General features: G+C 41.7%; 1 protein-coding gene across 33 annotated transcripts in view; it reads right to left on the bottom strand.

Annotated features, from left to right (window-relative positions):
• ZMYND11 (zinc finger MYND-type containing 11) overlaps positions 1–16,902 on the bottom strand; it is a 145,989-nt gene that overhangs the window by 23,692 nt on the left and 105,395 nt on the right. The window lies entirely within an intron of this gene.

Below are 16,902 nucleotides of genomic sequence, written 5' to 3'. Positions count from 1 at the left end.
TCACCCAATTCCTAAGAGGTCAGTAAGGGGCATGTATAAGTGCACCAGCGTGCCTACCATCCCCGTCCTCATGTTTCCCATTTATTAGTACCCATAATAATAATTTAATAATAATTTATTGGATTTGTATGCTGCCCCTCTCCGCAGACTCATATCATGCATAAACAGTGTAATGTCTATGTATACTATCTATGCGTACTTGACAAAAATAAATAAATAAAATAAAATAAATAAAAATGTACTGGATACCCAAAGGCTAAATGAGCATTTGAATCCAAATCCAATTTGATCATTTTATTGTATCTCATAGAAAATTGGGAGTGCTATGGTGTAAAAAAAGTAATCTCAACTCCAAGCAGTTAATCAGTTATAGTTTTAAAAGAAGGAACACCAGTCCCATAAATGAGACATGTAGCAGAAAAAAGAAATTATTCTGTATAGAGGTGGGTTTTTTTTACTGGAGAACAGAAGTGTTTAAGGCTCTACATGATACTAGTTCACCAATATCCTAATATTTTAAAAAAATCAAATCTACAAATTGTACTTATACAGATGAGTATATGTTTGTATGTATCTAGAGAGGTGGCTAAAGCTGGTTTAGGTGCCATAAACCTAATGCTCCATCGCAAGCAGTAGAGGAAAAATCCCTTGTCTGGCCAAGAAAAAGCCAATTAAGAATGACTTGAAGATTACAGAGCCATGGAGAGAATGGATAAAACTGTATGTACAACTTTTCTTTCTGTGCCAGACCAGTTAAAATGACTTATTTAGTAACAATTAGCAAATCACAATACTTCACAGAATCTAATCCAGATTCTGAAATCTAAATGGCTCAGCTACTCTTCAAAAGTTTAAAGCTTTGTGATTAGCCTACAAGATGTTCTATGTTCTACAACAGTGTTTTTCAACCAGTGTGCCGCGAGACATGGTCAGGTGTGCCGCAAAGAAGGAAGCTCAGGTTCCAGTCTCGCAACTTTTTGCTGAGAGAGAAAGAGAGAGTGAGAGAGAGAGAGAAAAAAAGAGAGAAAGAAAGCAAGACAGAGAAAGCAAGAGAGAGAAAGAAAAGAAAGAGAATGCAAGAGAGAGAAACAAAGCAAGAGAGAGAGAGAAAAGGAGAAGAAGAGAGAGAGAGAAAAATGAGCAAAAAGGGGAGGAAAAAAGAGAAACGAGAAAATGATTGATACAGAGAATGAGAGGAAAAAGAGAGAAACAAAAGAGAGAGAGAAGTGACTCTTAATTTAAAGCATATGATAAAAAGCACCCAAAGAATAAGAGAGAAAAAAACCCAGCCCTCACCTGTTTTTGGAAATGGTTCAAGAGTGTGTATATATATATATATATATATATATATATATATATATATATACATATATACACACACACAAGGGGGGGAAGGAGACAGGGATGGAAAAAGAGAGGAGAGTGTCTTAGGGTGTCATTTTGTGTCATTTTGGTTAGTGGTGTGCCCCAGGATTTTGTAAATGTAAAAAATGTGCCGCGGTTCAAAAAAGGTTGAAAATCACTGTTCTACAAGACCAAACTATAGAAATAAAAAAACACGATACCAGAAGAGATCTCTGAAGCCAAAAACTATTCTGTACATTTTAAATCTATCTTTTCTAATCACCGTTAAAGTAGGATTCTCTATGTGCAAGTTGCCTGGAAAATTAGCATCTTAAAACAGTGGAAGAAAGTATTGATCCAAAATGGGATTAAATTGAGAATAATATATTACAGTGATTAATTAATCAGCAATAATAAACAGGAATTTTCTGTACAATATACATTTCAAACTTTTTTAGCTAATCTCCTAAATTTGAACTTCACATCTTAAATAGCTGAATTTAAAGTTATGAGCAAGATTATTTGTGATTCTATTCCTCATTTTATTTCCTTTGTTCCTTTATCTAATAAAATCTGCTTCACTTGGGGGGTGGGAAGTATTGCCCCAATGCAAAAAAAAGTATGTACATTTTCTTTCTGCAGAAAGATACCAATAATTCGCCATAGAAAAAAAGAATAAGTAGCATTATTATTATTACTATTATTTTCCTGGAAAAATAATACTTAAAAATTCAGTAAATAAATAAAACAAGAAATATTGCAAAATTATTTCATCTTCAACCTGCACTGGACTGTATAATACATTTGGAACTTCATAAAATTTTATTGCTTTCCTAATAAGCAAAAGACTTTAGCTATTACATTTAAATACTTTTATTCAGATATCATTATAACCATTTTTTTTCCTGAAACTGCAAACTTCAAAATATGTAATCATAAGAATTGTGAGCTCCAACTTTATCGATGATAAAACTGTTATCATTAAAGGTTCTATCATAATATGCCAGAAATTTAAATGAACTTTTTAAAATTGAAAACGTCAGGAGCACTTTGGTAAGCAGGTTTACAAAAATATATGAGGCAAGCAATTGTAGGAATTAATTTATTTTTATTTTAATCTTTCTCTATTAAGCAAGGGTCAAGCATAGTTAGGAAAAAAATATTCACCAGTATTTATCCTCATTTCAATACTCTGTGGTAATTCTTCCTAATGATTATACCTGTTTTTATTTTTAATATTATGGGATGATGTTCATGGATTGTGAGAAATTCAGCACATGGTCCACATAGCAATAACAATCCAAACCACTCACAACTATACAAGAGGAAGGATGATAAAAGAATCACGTTTGGAATTAAGGGACGGTAGGTGAGTGTAAAAAACAAACACTTTAAAAAGCTCATCACATACTGAAATAATTCTGATACCATACTGCAATTATGCTTATGCTGTTTGTGTATTTTTTAAGCCTAAAAATGCAGCTCTTTTCTGAACATAACTTAATTACCTTCGGGACCGCCTTCTGCCGCACGAATCCCAGCGACCGGTTCGGTCCCACAGAGTTGGCCTTCTCCGGGTCCCGTCGACTAAACAATGTCGTCTGGCGGGACCCAGGGGAAGAGCCTTCTCTGTGGCGGCTCCAACCCTCTGGAACCAACTCCCCCCTGAGATTAGGATTGCCCCCACCCTCCTTGCCTTTCGCAAACTTCTTAAAACCCACCTCTGCCGTCAGGCATGGGGGAACTGAAACATCTCCCCCTTGCCCATGTTGTTTTGGTATTAGATTGATTGTATGTGTGTTTTGTTTATTTGTTTTAATACTTGGGGTTGTTTTTGTGAATTTTTAGCTTAAAACTGAAATTGGATTGGTGGGTATTGGATTGTCATTATATATTGTTTTTTGTCTTGCTGTGAGCCGCCCCGAGTTTTCGGAGAGGGGCGGCATATAAATCCAATAAATCTAATCTAATAAATCTAATTAGAATGTTGAATGGATTTTTCAACTTTGTCCTTGAATAAAAATTGCTCATGGGCTTTGATGATCTGACATTATATCTTTAATATCCTGGAAGGAGAAACACAAACACCAAGAAACACAATCTGTCCCTGGTTTAATAGTCCCAGCAATCTTCCAAAAGACAACATTCAGTAGCTCTTGTCCTGCCAGGACTACAAAGTCATACTATTGCTCCAATTAAGATTCTGACTTTCAGCCAAGAATAGCAGATGGTGTCTATCCTGGTCATATTTTAATTTAATTCACAAAACATACAATAGCAGGATTGGAATGAACTTTGGAAATCTTCCAGTCCAACCACCTGTTCAATCATCTTGGACAAGAAGTTGTCCAATTCTTCTTTAAAACCTCAATTAATAGAGCATCTACAACTCCCGGAAGTAAGCTGTTCCACTAATAACTGTTCTGTTAGGAATTTTCTTCACAGTTTGGTTTTCCACCTGTAACTGCTTTTCCTGTCCTCAGGTGCTTTGGAGAATAGATCAACCCCCTTTTCCAGGGGTTGGCTGCTGAGGGTTTGCAGGGGTTTGGGAGAATATCTAGCTAAGATTCCCTGCACTCCTCTACCCGGAGTACCCATGTGGTCCATTTTGGATGCAGAAATGCATCTGGAAATTTGGGAAGGCCGGATATGGGCCGTTTCTGGCCTCCAGAGCCTGGGGAGGCTGTTTTCCCCTCCTGGAAGATTGAGGAAAGTTCTGGAGCCCAGGGAGGGCAAAAATGCTCTTCCCGCAATGTAGGAGCCAACTAGAGATGGCCATGCCCACCTAACATGCCCTTCCTAAAACTTTTGAAGTCGACCTGTTGTGGTTAGCTCTGGCCCAGCTCCTGCCCCAAGGACTGTGGATGTGGGGGAGACATCCACATGCTGCAGGCCTGTTTTGCCCCCGGTGGAATCTGCTGATGAAGGCTCCTCTGACCAAGAAGACATGAGTGACAGGGAGGAGGAGAGTGTGGCAGACAGCTCAGAAGGAGATCAATTATCTAGCTCCTCCTTGGATTCAGAACAAGAGTTAATGATACAGCCACACATGCGGAGAGCGATGCATAGGCAACAACAACTGAGAGATTATTATCAAAGAAAATGAGGCCACCTGTGGTTGGGTGGGGCTGTGGTAATTAGTGAGGCTGCTATAAATAGCAGCCTGTGGGTTTGGCCATTGTGGAGGATTATCTGATCGTTGTGTTTCGTGACTGCTTTACTGACTTTGACCTTTTGTGTGCTGATTTTCCCCCGCTTTGAAACTAAACCAGGGCAAAGTGTGTTTCACTTTGTGAAAGAAGGACTGTGAATTGCCTCACAGCTGCAAGCTAAGTATCACAGAACTGATAAGGGACTTGTACAAATTACCAGTTTGTTTGGAGACGAGTGCTCTTTGCTATACCAAAAGAGGCCTTGGTTTAAGTGAATTTTCATTATAAAGAACATTGTTTTGAATTTTCAAACGTGTGTGTGTGTCTAAAATTGTATCTGTGCATTTTTGGGAGGATTCTACCAGAGAGCTCGACAGAACACGACCCCTGCCCTTTTCTCCCCTCAAGTACCGGAAGACTGCTATCCTGTCACCCCTAGATCACATATACCATACCCAATTTCCTTAAATGTCCTCGGAGAGGGGCTGCATACAAATCCAATTAAATAAATAAATAAAACTGTTGAGTTAGCTTTTAGATGTCTTGTCATCTTTGTTGTTTTCCTCTGCATTCTTTTAAGGGTCTCACTTTCTTTTTTGTATTTTGGTCACCAGAATTGGAACCAGTATTCCAAATGTGGTTTCACCAATGCAGTGCCAATTCAATGCAAGCATCCCTTAAATTAACCCAACAATTTTTGCCAATGAATACACTATTTTTTGATAGGAGAAATCCTTCAAGATGATCCTCAGGCCGACTACTAATTTATTTAACACACCTAGATTGTTATTTCAGTAGAATAACTTAGTAAATTAAGGAATGTGGTTATGGATAATTTCAACATGCCTGATGTTGACTGGAATATCCCCAGTGCCCTTACATGCAAAAGTAAGAATATAGTAGAAGCCCTTACAGGAGCAGCTCTGGCACAGCTGGTTAAGACACCGACTAGAGGGGAGAATATTCTAGATTTAGTTTTTACGAATGGGAATTGGGTATCAGAGGTCAAGGTGGGAGAAAATTTAGGTTGCAGTGACCATTTGTGATTTGATGTACAAACTGATTGTGAGCAATCCTATACTGCAACCAAAGTATTGGATTTCAGAAAAACAAATTTTAATACAATGGGGGAATATTTAAATAATGAATTAAAGGAAAGGGATAAATGGCAGGAGCGAGGACTCAGTGGACTGTATTAAAAAAGGCCATCTTAAAAGCCACTGGACTGTATGTAAGGCAAATAACTAAAGGTAAAATGAAGAAGAAACCGTTATGGTTTAGCAATGAAGTAAGGGCTATGGTCAATGAAAAAAAGGCTGCCTATAGGAGGTATAAAGAGTCTGGAAGTATAGCTGACAGAGAGGTGTATAAAATGAGACAGGAGGAGGCAAAACAGATAATATATACTGCTGAAACCTCAAAACGGGAAGAAATTGCCAAATCTGTAAAGAAGGGGGATAAAACCTTCTTCAGATATATTAGTGATAGGAAGAAGAAAAACTGCAGCATCACGAAGCTTAGTACCGGGAATAATACATACATTGATGGGAATAAGGAGGTTGCTGACCATTTCAATAGCTACTTCTGTTCAGTTTTTCTCAAAAGACACCTTACAGTATAATACTATAGATGGATACAACATTACTTACGGATTCAGCTCCAGTGATCTTAGAGGCCGATGACTTAGAAGAACTTGAACGATTAAAGATAAATAGGGCAATGTGTCCAGATGGCATCTACCCCAGAGTTCTTAAGGAACTCAGATTTGTCATTGCTACACCCCTGACTGATTTGTTTAACCAAACCCTGTTAACAAGAGGTGTTCCTGAAGATTGGAGAATGGCCAGTGTTGTGCCTATCCACAAGAAAGGCAGTAGAGAAGAAGCTGGTAACTACAGGCCGGTTAGCTTGACATCAGTTGTAGTTAAAATGATGGAGACTACTCAAAAAGAGGATAAATCAGTACCTAAAAAACAATAACTTATTGGACCCAAATCAGCATGGCTTTACTGAAGGCAAATCATGTCAGACTAATCTCATTGAGTTCTTTGACTATGTCACAAAGGTGTTGGATCAAGGTGGTGCTGTGAATATTGCCTATCTGGACTTCAGCAAAGCCTTTGATTCGGTTCCACATAAAGAGATGATAGATAAGTTAATGAAGATTGGACTTAATCCCTGGATAGTTCAGTGGATTTGCAGCTGGCTGAAGCGTAGACATCAGAGAGTTGTTGTTGATGACGAGTATTCTGAGCAGAGACTGGTTACAAGCGGTGTGCCACAAGGGTCTGTTCTGGGTCCTATTCTTTTTAATATGTTTGTGAGGGGAAGGTTTGGTAGGGAAGGTTTGCCTATTTGCCGATGACTCTAAAGTGTGCAATAGGGTTGATATTCCTGGAGGCATCTGTAATATGGTAAATGATTTAGCTTTACTAGATAAATGGTCAAAGCAATGGAAACTGCACTTTAATGTTTCCAAATGTAAAATAATGCACTTGGGGAAAAGGAATCCTCAGTCTGAGTATTGTATTGGCAGTTCTGTGTTAGCAAAAACTTCAGAAGGATTATGGGGTAGTGATTTCTGACAGTCTAAAAATGGGTGAACAGTGTAGTCGGGTAGTAGGAAAAGCAAAGAGGATGCTTGGCTGCATAGTTAGAGGTATAACAAGCAGGAAGAGGGAGATTGTGATCCCGCTATATAGAGCGCTGGTGAGACCACATTTGGAATACTGTGTTCAGTTCTGAAGACCTCACCTACAAAAAGATATTGACAAAATTAACGGGTCCAAAGACGGACTACAAGAATGGTGGAAGGTCTTAAGCATAAAACTTATCAGGAAAGATTTAATGAACTCAATCTGTATAGTCTGGAGGACAGAAGGAAAAGTGGGGACATGATTGAAACATTTAAATATGTTAAAGGGTTAAATAAGGTTCAAGAGGGAAGTGTTTTTAATAGGAAAGTGAACACAAGAACAAGGGGACACAATCTGAGGTTAGTTGGGGGAAAGATCAAAAGCAACATGAGAAAATATTATTTTACTGAAAGAGTAGTAAATCCTTGGAACAAACTTCCAGCAGACGTGGTTGGTAAATCCACAGTTACTGAATTTAAATATGCCTGGGATAAACATATATCCATCCTAAAATAAAATACAGGAAATAATATAAGGGCAGACTAAATGGACCATGAGATCTTTTTCTGCCATCAATCTTCTATGTTTCTATGTTTCTAATAGAATTGCATATTTTTCAACCAACGAATGTTATTAAAGGTCAGAAAAAGCACTAACCTTTTCCCATTTTTTAACCACCATAACCTAATACAGTGTACTATGTATTCTCCTCCAATTACAGAATTTTGGACTTGATTGTGCTCGTCAAATTAGTAAATTTAGTAATATTTCAGAAGCTACCCCAGACAGACTTTTTTTTTTCTTTTGGGGAATTGAGAATCTTAGTTGAAAGCTGACTTAAGCTGTACTCTTGTTATGGAAATTGCTTCAGTTATTTCTTTTAGACATTTGATCTTTTTAATTTTTTACTGATGATAGCCTTGAGTATCCTGATTGCCTTTTGTACAAGCCCATTAAGGTTCTTTATCTTTTTGGATAGCACCCAGCTCTTAGGGGTTTCTTTATGAGAAAATGAGTATAAAGAACCAACCATTCACTAGTCCTGGCCATTAAAAAAAAGAAAGAAAATTTATCTGGCTAAAACTCAGAGGAAATTCTATGATTCAACATATAGTGATACCTCTACTTAAGAACTTAATTCGTTCTGTGACCAGGTTCTTAAGTAGAAACGTTCTTAAGTAGAAGCAATTTTTCCCATAGGAATCAATGTAAAAGCAAATTATGTGTGCAAACCCATTAGGAAAGAAATAAAAGCTCGGAATTTGGGTGGGAGAAGGAGGAGGAAGAAAAGGAGGAAGACAGTCGCTGTTGAAGGAAGAAGGTAAGGCGAGGGGAATCAAAAAAATCCAAAACTTTAAGGCTTTAAAAAAAAAAAGGGACTTGGAGGCAGCGAGGAGGAACATGCGCCTCCCGTACACCAGGCATGAGGCTGCCTCCCATACACTGCGTCAGAGAGAGAAACCCACGGGAAATGGCAGGAAACTGGCCAGGCCTTCGTGCCGCTCTCAAATTTCCTGGGAAATTTTTCTGTGCTCAGGTTCTTAAGTAGAAAATAGTTCTTAAGCAGAGGCAAAAAAAATCTTGAACACCTGGTTCTTGTCTAGAAAAGTTCTTAAGTAGAGGTGCTCTTAAGTAGAGGTACCACTGTATATCTTCAAGGAATCCCCTCATCTCTGTAGATTAAGCCTCCTTTGTAAGTATGAGTCTGGGAAATTGAAAGACAAGGTGGAAATGACTGAAGGATTAGAGACCTATTACACACTGAAGAATGGAGGAAACTTGCTGGTTCACTTCTAACAGTGGCACCCCTATGCATCACAGCAGGTTTGTCAATAAAGCAGGCACACACATACTGCCAAACCTATTTCTGAAAATCCAGAGCATGTTACAAATCATGCCTCTGAAATATGATACACCAAAATAGCAAATTCTAGTGGCGCAATTTTTTTTAAATAGTTACAGGTAATATTCAAATTTGAGCAGTCTTACAACATCTATTTTCAGCATTTATTTATTTATTTATTTATTTATTATTTGGATTTGTATGCCGCCCCTCTCCGAAGACTCGGGGCGGCTCACAACAAGTGAAAAACAATACAATACAATCCAATTAATTAAAATATTATGAGTTTAAGAAAATCCCCTATACTAACATACACACATACAGGCATACCATATATAACTTCAACGTGCCCAGGGGAGATGTTTAGTTTCCCCATGCCTGACGGCAAAGGTGGGTTTTGAGGAGTTTACGGAAGGCAGGAAGAGTAGGGGCAGTTCTGATCTCCGGGGGGAGTTGGTTCCAGAGGGCCGGTGCCGCCACAGAGAAGGCTCTCCCCCTGGGGCCCGCCAACCGGCATTGTTTAGTTGACGGGACCCGGAGGAGGCCCACTCTGTGGGACCGAATCGGTCGCTGGGATTCGTGCGGCAGAAGGCGGTCTCGGAGATATTCTGGTCCAGTGCCATGAAGGGCTTTAAAGGTCATAACCAACACTTTGAATTGTGACCGGAAACTGATCGGCAGCCAATGCAGACTGCGGAGTGATGGTGAAACATGGGCATACCTGGGTAAGCCCATGACTGCTCTCGCAGCTGCATTCTGCACGATCTGAAGTTTCCGAACACTTTTCAAAGGTAGCCCCATGTAGAGAGCATTACAGTAGTCGAACCTCGAGGTGATGAGGGCATGAGTGACTGTGAGTAATGAGTCCCGGTCCAGATAGGGCCGCAACTGGTGCACCAGGCGAACCTGGGCAAACGCCCCCCTCGCCACAGCTGAAAGGTGGTTCTCTAATGTGAGCTGTGGATCGAGGAGGACGCCCAAGTTGTGGACCCTCTCTGAGGGGGTCAATGATTCCCCCCCCAGGGTAATGGACGGACAGATGGGATTGTCCTTGGGAGGCAAAACCCACAGCCACTCCGTCTTATCCGGGTTGAGCTTGAGTCTGTTGACACCCATCCAGGCCCCAACAGCCTCCAGGCACCGGCACATCACTTCCACCGCTTCGTTGACTGGGCATGGGGTGGAGATGTAAAGCTGGGTATCATCGGCATATTGATGATACCTCACCCCATGTCCTTGGATGATCTCACCCAGCGGTTTCATGTAGATGTTAAATAGCAAGGGGGAGAGGACCGACCCCTGAGGCACCCCACAAGGGAGAGACCTCGGAGTCGACCTCTGACCCCCCACTAACACCGACTGCGACCGGCCAGAGAGGTAGGAGGAGAACCACTGAAGCACAGTGCCTCCCACCCCCAACCCCTCCAACCGGTGCAGAAGGATACCATGGTCGATGGTATCGAAAGCCGCTGAGAGATCGAGGAGCACCAGGACAGAGGATAAACCCCTGTCCCAAGCCCGCCAGAAATCATCCATCAACGCGACCAAAGCGGTTTCCGTGCTGTAACCGGGCCTGAAGCCCGACTGCTGGGGACCTAGATAATCGGCTTCTTCCAAGGACCGCTGGAGCTGGAGTGCCACCACCTTCTCGACAACCTTCCCCATGTAGGGAAGGTTGGAGACTGGACGATAGTTGTTGAGTACTGCTGGGTCCAGGGAAGGCTTCTTGAGGAGGGGGCGCACAAGCGCTTCTTTATAGAGTGATGGAAAAACTCCCCTCCCCAAGGAAGCGTTGGTAATCTCCTGGGCCCAGTTCCGTGTCACCTCCCTGCTGACCGAGACCAACCAGGAGGGACACGGATCCAGTAAACAGGTGGCGGAACTCACAGCTCCAATGGCCTTGTCCACTTCATCAGGTGTCACCAGATCAAACTCTTCCCAGACAGGTGGACAAGTACGTGCCCCAGTCACCTCGACTGACTCGTTGTCAGTCGACTCTGTTTTACAATTGGAGTCGAGGTCGGCCCGGATCTGAGCGACTTTATCAGCGAAAAACGTGTTAAACTCCTCGGCACTACTCTGCAAGGGCTCCCCAACTCCCCCCTGGTTAAGAAGGGAGCGGGTCACCCTAAACAGAGCGGCCGGGCGGGATTCCGCTGATGCAATCAAGGCGGCATGGTACGCGCATCTTGCCGCCTTGAGCGCCACTTTGTAAGTCTTAATAAAAGCTCTTACAAGTGTTCGATCAGATTCAGACCTACTCTTCCTCCATCGCTTCTCTAGACGTCTCTTTTGGCGTTTCAACTCCCGGAGCTCCTCGTTGAACCATGGGGCTCTACGGGGTCTAGCGCCACGGAGAGGTCGCAAAGGCGCAATCCGGTCGAGAGCCTCCGCAGCAGCCGTATTCCAGGCCTCCGCAAGAGACTCCGCCGAACTGTGGATGAGTGCCTCTGGAATAACCCCAAGCGCCGTCTGGAAACCCTCTGGATCCATTAGGCGTCTGGGGCGGAACATCTTCATTGGTTCCGCCTCCCTGCGGGGAAGGATTGGAGCCAGGAAGTCAAGCCTTAGTAGAAAATGGTCTGACCATGACAAAGGCACTGCTTCTAAGCCCCTTAGTCTCAGACCATTGCTCAGTTGCTCGGAAAGGAATACCATGTCAGGTGCGTGCCCCCCCTCATGAGTCGGACCCCGTACTACTTGAGTTATCCCCATCGCCAAAATAACAAAGCAAAAACTTAGAAGAGTTTCACTTGTTTTATTGATGCTGCCAAATCATTGTCATATTTCTTTTGCAGGTCTTGGCCTTAATGGCCAGAAACAAAATGGACACTCATCACAAAACCATTTGAAAGAACACAGGCAGAATACCCCAAATTTCCTACTGATTATCTTAAAATAAAAGGAATAAAAAACAAGCAATAGGGAAGACTGGTCCTGGATATCTAATTATAGCTCAGTATTTCTCAACGATTGCAATTTTAATATGTGTAGATTTCAGCTGACTGGGGGATTCTGGGTGTTTAAATTCACACAACTTAAAGTTGTCATGGTTGAGAAATACAGTGAAGTACAGTGAACCCTCGAGTTTCGCGTCCTCGAGCATCACGAAGGGGCTATATCGCTAGTTTTCAACCCGGAAGTAAACTCCACCATCTGCGCATGCGTGCCTTTTTTCTATGGCCACGCATGCGTAGATGGTGGAGTTTCCCTGGGCGGCTTCCCTGGGTTTTCCCCCTCTTGCCCCGGTACGGCGGCGCGAGCAACGGCGTGGGCGGGCGGGCGGCACGTGCGGGGACACCCCAGCTCCGCTTCCCAGCTGGGAAGCGGCCCCAGCAACGGCGTGGGCGGGCGGTGCGCGCGCGCTTGGGGAAACCCCAGCTCCGCTTCCCAGCTGGGAAGCGGCCCCAGCAACGCGCGCGCGCTTGGGGACATCCCAGCTCCGCTTCCCAGCTGGGAAGCGGCCCCAGCAACAGCGTGGGCGGGCGGGCGGCACGCGCTTGGGGAAACCCCAGGCGCGAGCAACGGGGTGGGCGGGCGAAGGGCGGGCGGCGGTGGAAGTAAAAACACCATCTGCGCATGCGCAGATGGTGTTTTTACTTCCGCACCGCTACTTCGTGAAAAATCGATCATCGCTTGGGGTCCTGGAACGGAACCCTCGCGATGGTCGAGGGACCACTGTATTTTCTTTTATTCCTTTTGTACCACATGATGTAGGGTCAGGGTGTCAAACGTGAAACATGTTATTGTCATGTGATGGATCACAACTTTTTTTCTGCTTCGCCAAACTGGGGAGGGGCATGGCCAGCTGATGACACATCCAGCCTGCGGACCCTGAGTTTGACAGCCCTAATGTAGGGGAAGGTTAACGTTTGAATGGCTTTTGTACAATACTGATAAGATCCACTTTTTCAAAAACCACAGCGAGCATCAGAGGATACTGGCATCTCATGCACTCAAACGCTTGATTGGGATTACCGGGGGTTGTTTATTTGGGGGGAAATGGTATATTCCACAGATAACATATGGATATGGTCTTATACTTAAGAAAGATTTGCAAGAAAATGCATAACTAAATATGGTACACCAACTTACATGGATGTTTTAATATGAAATAAAAAGATAAGTTCTCTCGTCTTCCCTGGCCCCATGGCTGCAGTTTTTGCAGAAGAAAGAAATACGCTTTATTTCATTGAAGAAAAACATTTTCATAGGGCAACCTAGTTAATCTCAAAGTACATGTTGAGGGATAGTTAAAAAACCATCCCTCAACAGAAAAGCATGTGCCCATGTGGGCATAGTTCCATGACATCTCTGGACCAAATGCTTTTCACTTGCTCTCTTTGTTGGGAATCTCAGATGGCATTTACCAGTATATGAAACAAATAAAACAAAAAACCTTGCCAGAGTATAATATTTGTCCTTTCTTCTATCTAACTATTTAATGTACAGGTTGCACAATTCTGAGCTTCTATTTGTTCTAATGTCTGACTACTAGTACCAATCTTTATTTATTTATTTATTTATTAGATTTGTATGCCGCCCCTCTCCAAAGACTCTGGGTGTTTGTCACTGACATTTGGATTATTATTCTTATTGCTGCTGCTGTTTTTATGATATTATTATATTGTATGATCCCTTTTTATTCATATCTAAATATTTAAATGTATCTGTTTCTATCTACCTTACATATTTGACAAATAATGTGTTTTGTGCCTTAAGGCCATAATAAAAGATGCAATGATTGACTTCAATACTTCCAGCTATTACATTCTGCACTATTGCCAGACTTAATTCAAATTTGCAATACCATTGAACAAGTAGTAGGTCCAACGAGCCATTAAAGTTTTGGCCAGAACTCCATCCCCGTGGTCATGTAATCACAATTCAAGTGATTGTGATTTGTGACTTTCCCTGCTAGCTTCCCAAAAGCAAATTCCATTGAAGTCTTCCCAAATGACTCTGGAAGATGGGATCACATGAGGTTCTGTGCAATTTCCTCCTACTTGTTGTAGTAGAAGTGTAGTGAAGAGTTAAAATCACAAAGGTATTTTATAAAGATTTAACAATTTTGTTTAACATGTCTATTGAAGCTAAACCCCATTTCTTGTAGCAAGGTCTCTTTGTGTGAATAAATGTACACATGTGGACAAGAAAATGCAGGCACTTGACATTATTTACAATTTAATTCACAATGCCCAGGGGATTTTCCTGCTTAATGGCTGAAGAATGACCCTTGCTTCATTAATCTTCTATTCAATTCTCCTACGTAGCAAAAGCATCTCAGGAAGGAAATGGTTGTATGGAATGACAACAGGAAAAAGCAGAAAGTGCCTTTGGATTTTTCGCTATTGTGAACTGCCCCTGCCTCTTATGGAGGGGAGCAAGATCATTAGGAAGTCCTTTTTAAAGCCAGACTTGTTTCTCAAAGTAAATGCATTTGTGAATCAATGATAGTGAAGTCTTGCATTGGTATTTAAGTACTGAGGACTGAACAAGAGAGTTCCAGAAACCAATTTTAGAGATTCCCCCTTCTTGCACAAAAATGGGTGAACTAATTGCACTAGCTGTTCCTTTGCTGAGTAGCGACTGGTATTTGCCACCATTAACTAAAGGCTTTGCTGCTGGGCATAGGCTGGAAGGCACACCAGAGATGCATTGGCCAACATAAATCAGGGCTTAACGATTAACATAGTGCGTCCCAACCTTGGTGAATTCCAGGTTCGTGGACTTCATCTCCTAGAGCTTTTATTCACTACCCATGGATAAAGGAATTCAGGGATTTCAAGTCCACACACTTGGAAATGACCGACATAATGACTAAAAGAATGGTGTGCATGAAGTTTTGGGCCATGAGTCTTGACCTTTCATACACACTTTTTAAAAGGTATAAACTTGTAATTTGATGTTAATCAAACCTGGAGGACCAGAAGTCTCAAAATATGTCAAAATTGCCTATAGATATATTGAAAATCAACTGGCACATGAAGTACCCTTTCTAGTTTTGTTATACAAATTCCAAAGAGTCAATCACCTGTTATTCAATCACATCCCCCCTGTTGTCTAATTTTGGCAGCAACTGATGCACAATCTGAAGACAAAAACAAGTCTGATTTCCAATACTTATTTGCCCAACCAAAGGGGGACTACAGTCAATATAGCTAAGAAAAAGTTATTTGCTGTTCTTAAATGAAAGAAACAAATGTGAAGTGTTCTTGATAATCAGAACATGGTGTAAAAAGCTGGGTAAGGAGGTAAAAGTTCAATTAAGTCTGGCAGATGTGTACAGATGAGCAAAATGGAGACTCTTTTGCAAGGGATAGCTTATTTGGGAACAAGGCCTACTTGTAAGGAAGTCAAGGGAGGAAGGAAAAGCCAATAGAAGAGAATATTTGTAACTCAAGATTGAACTGTGGGGCCCTTGGTGTTCTCTGAGCTGGGATGTTCAATGCTGATGTTTCCTTGTTTGGTAACAAAACATCTGCAAGAAAATAATGAAGCTCACAGAGAAGAAGGAAAAATGTTTGGCTTAAAAAACAGGAAAGGAGAACCAAGGGTAATTAAGAGGGTTCTATTACTTCTCCGAAAGGGTACAATGGGAGCAACAATTCTCCCCTGAAAGATTCACCATTTATTCTTATTCCTATCATGTAGCTTTTACCCCTCCGGTATTTTTATTACCATCCTTTTCAGAATATAAGATGCTCTGAAATATAAAACGCCCATTAATTTTTGGGGAGGAAAACAAGAAAATAAATTCTACCAGCATGTTATTGCAGCCTGATTTAGCATGAAAAGCTGTTTGGTGGTTGGATCGGCCTCCCAGAATGCCACCAATCGGTTGTTCCTGGCTGTGGGGATTACCAAGGCCCATTGCCACTTCCGCGTTTTTGGACTGTATGTCATGCTTCTCAGCCTCTGTGCATCACGTTTTTGGCATCAGCACACCTCATTTTAGACTTGTTCCAGGCTGCAAGGATTGCCACATCACATCACCGCCTATTGCCACCTCCATGCAATGCATTTTTGGCCTCCATGCGTCACATTTTCGCCCACCGTATGCCTCATTTTTGGCCTCTGCATAGTGCTTTTTTGGCCTGTTCCAGGCAGCGGGGATTGCCATGATCCTCATCACCTGGAACCAGCCAAAACTGCGATGCATGTAGGCCAAAAATGTCACGTAAAGGCAGAAAATGCACAGAGGCAAAAAAACCAACCTGCGGAGGTGGCAATCGGTGGCAATGGGCTGTGACGATCCCCACAGTCTGGAACTGGTCTAAAATGGGTTTGTGGAGGCTGAAAAAGCAATGTGTGGAGGTTTAAAACTGCTGAAGGGTGGGGGCCGGCGGTGGGCAGGGCTTCGGCAACATTTGGTGTGTAAGACACACCACAATCTTTTTTTTGGGGGGGGGGGGATGCATTTTATATTCCGAAAAGTACAGTAATAATCTTTCTTATAAGGAAGATAATGTTTTCTACCTGTTAAGTTACAGAGACCATTCATTCATAAATATTTTTCAACACATTCTTCAGTGTAATATATACTATGCATGGGAGAAAGTGAGAAAGTTAAATAGGAAAAGTAGAGGAGAAAACGATCTATCACAATTATCATCTCTTTCTCCTCTGCTATCCCCGTGCAAACTGTAGCACTGTTGAAAAAAGAAATCCAAATATTATTGGATCTTTTCAAAAGCATTTTTTAAAAGAGGCACAAAAAATTGATTCTGAATGAAAAGCACCTGATTTCACAGAAACTACAAAAGGTGACAGTTTAATGTGCAACATTTGAATAAAATTGTTTTTCATGAATTTCATCCCACAACATTCACAAACATCTGTAGCTTAAAATATAAAGTGAAAGAGAATTAAAGAAAATTTTAGGTTGTATTATTTAAAAGTTCTGTAAGTTACCCTCAGAAAACTT

This window comes from Erythrolamprus reginae, chromosome Z, assembly GCF_031021105.1.
Source record: "Erythrolamprus reginae isolate rEryReg1 chromosome Z, rEryReg1.hap1, whole genome shotgun sequence".
Classification (NCBI taxonomy): domain Eukaryota; kingdom Metazoa; phylum Chordata; class Lepidosauria; order Squamata; family Dipsadidae; genus Erythrolamprus; species Erythrolamprus reginae.
This window is presented reverse-complemented; position numbering and strand designations above follow the sequence as displayed.